Source organism: Schistocerca serialis, unplaced genomic scaffold (genome assembly GCF_023864345.2).
Source record: "Schistocerca serialis cubense isolate TAMUIC-IGC-003099 unplaced genomic scaffold, iqSchSeri2.2 HiC_scaffold_1250, whole genome shotgun sequence".
Taxonomy (NCBI): domain Eukaryota; kingdom Metazoa; phylum Arthropoda; class Insecta; order Orthoptera; family Acrididae; genus Schistocerca; species Schistocerca serialis.
In genome coordinates, this window is record NW_026047459.1 from 25,001 (window position 1) to 27,500 (window position 2,500).

Consider the following 2,500-nt stretch of genomic DNA (forward strand, 5'->3'; position numbering starts at 1 on the left):
CCTACTTTGGCCGCACGGCGCCGCGTGCAGGGTGCGCCGGCGCGCAGCTGCGCCGCCTGCCGCCTCCGTCGGCCGGCGCGCCTGCCACTGGCCGCCCCCACCAGCCGGCTGTAGCGCGTGCGCCCACGCACCGCGCGGCCAGCACGCCGGGAGGCCCCCCCTCACCGGCCGGGGACGGTCCCACCCAGCCACCGCCGCGTATCGCTTCACACCCAGATGCCATTCACGTTCGTGGGCATGGTGGGTATCGCTGGAACAACCGGTTGGTAGCTCAACCGATCGTCGCCATCACTGATTCACCTCTAGCGAGAACAACCGCACCACAACGGTTTACCAGTTGTTCATTTGCGTAACGTCACCAGCAAACGTAGGCGTCCATCGCCATTTGCAAATTCAACGATTGTTGCATGCCTGTGTCAGGTGTCACGACACACTATGTCTGCCCACATACACGCAACAACATGTGCACGCTTCGCGAACACGTGGAAGGTGGCCCCCGTACGTATGCGATGTCCATTGCGCGAACGACTGTCAACCGGCCTCTGTCGCATGTCGCAGATGTGGAACGCAGTGCACCATGCTATCACGGTGTGTGAGAAGAGACGACTACGTCTGACAACACGCGCCACTACATCAACAGACGGCTCATGCTGATCGCCATCCAGGGCATACCACACTGCAATCCAGCTCTTATAGGGAGACGACACGTAGCTGAGTGCACAACATTTGGACCGCATGGTTCGCCGTTGTTGGCGCAGTCGTTGTACGGTCACATGTACCACGATGTATCATTCAGTACATGAGGACCAATGTGCAGTACAGTGTGTGATTTGGACGTACAACATCAGCGGACAGTTGACACAGGCCGTACCACAGCGTAGGCTAAGTGCTTCGCCATGCGAATGCCAATGAACAACTGCAAATGCCAATGAACAACTGCAAAGGGCATTGAGCATGTACGTCCTGCTGCCATCCACATTACAGTGTATAGCTGCAAGGTGTTTAACATGAAGCGATACACTGGGGACCGGGCAGTGCGAGTAGCAAACTATATTGCGGGGGTTGCAGTTAGGCAACACTACACTAATTTAACGCGTCGTATGACAATTACAGAGCAGGTTAAGGCCCAACGTGTGTTGGGTTAAGGCCCAACGTGTGTTGGGTTAAGGCCCAACGTGTGTTGGGTTAAGGCCCAACGTGTGTTGGGTTAAGGCCCAACGTGTGTTGGGTTAAGGCCCAACGTGTGTTGGGTTAAGGCCCAACGTGTGTTGGGTTAAGGCCCAACGTGTGTTGGGTTAAGGCCCAACGTGTGTTGGGTTAAGGCCCAACGTGTGTTGGGTTAAGGCCCAACGTGTGTTGGGTTAAGGCCCAACGTGTGTTGGGTTAAGGCCCAACGTGTGTTGGGTTAAGGCCCAACGTGTGTTGGGTTAAGGCCCAACGTGTGTTGGGTTAAGGCCCAACGTGTGTTGGGTTAAGGCCCAACGTGTGTTGGGTTAAGGCCCAACGTGTGTTGGGTTAAGGCCCAACATAGGTTGGGTTAAGGCCCAACATAGGTTGGGTTAAGGCCGCAACATAGGTTGGGTTAAGGCGCAACATAGGTTGGGTTAAGGCGCAACATAGGTTGGGTTAAGGCGCAACATAGGTTGGGTTAAGGCGCAACATAGGTTGGGTTAAGGCGCAACATAGGTTGGGTTAAGGCGCAACATAGGTGGGTTAAGGCGCAACATAGGTTGGGTTAAGGCCCAACATAGGTTGGGTTAAGGCGCAACATAGGTTGGGTTAAGGCGCAACATAGGTTGGGTTAAGGCGCAACATAGGTTGGGTTAAGGCGCAACATAGGTTGGGTTAAGGCGCAACATAGGTTGGGTTAAGGCGCAACATAGGTTGGGTTAAGGCGCAACATAGGTTGGGTTAAGGCGCAACATAGGTTAGGTTAAGGCGCAACATAGGTTAGGTTAAGGCGCAACATAGGTTAGGTTAAGGCGCAACATAGGTTAGGTTAAGGCGCAACATAGGTTAGGTTAAGGCGCAACATAGGTTAGGTTAAGGCGCAACATAGGTTAGGTTAAGGCGCAACATAGGTTAGGTTAAGGCGCAACATAGGTTAGGTTAAGGCGCAACATAGGTTAGGTTAAGGCGCAACATAGGTTAGGTTAAGGCGCAACATAGGTTAGGTTAAGGCGCAACATAGGTTAGGTTAAGGCGCAACATAGGTTAGGTTAAGGCGCAACATAGGTTAGGTTAAGGCGCAACATAGGTTAGGTTAAGGCGCAACATAGGTTAGGTTAAGGCGCAACATAGGTTAGGTTAAGGCGCAACATAGGTTAGGTTAAGGCGCAACATAGGTTAGGTTAAGGCGCAACATAGGTTAGGTTAAGGCGCAACATAGGTTAGGTTAAGGCGCAACATAGGTTAGGTTAAGGCGCAACATAGGTTAGGTTAAGGCGCAACATAGGTTAGGTTAAGGCGCAACATAGGTTAGGTTGAGGCACAATATAGG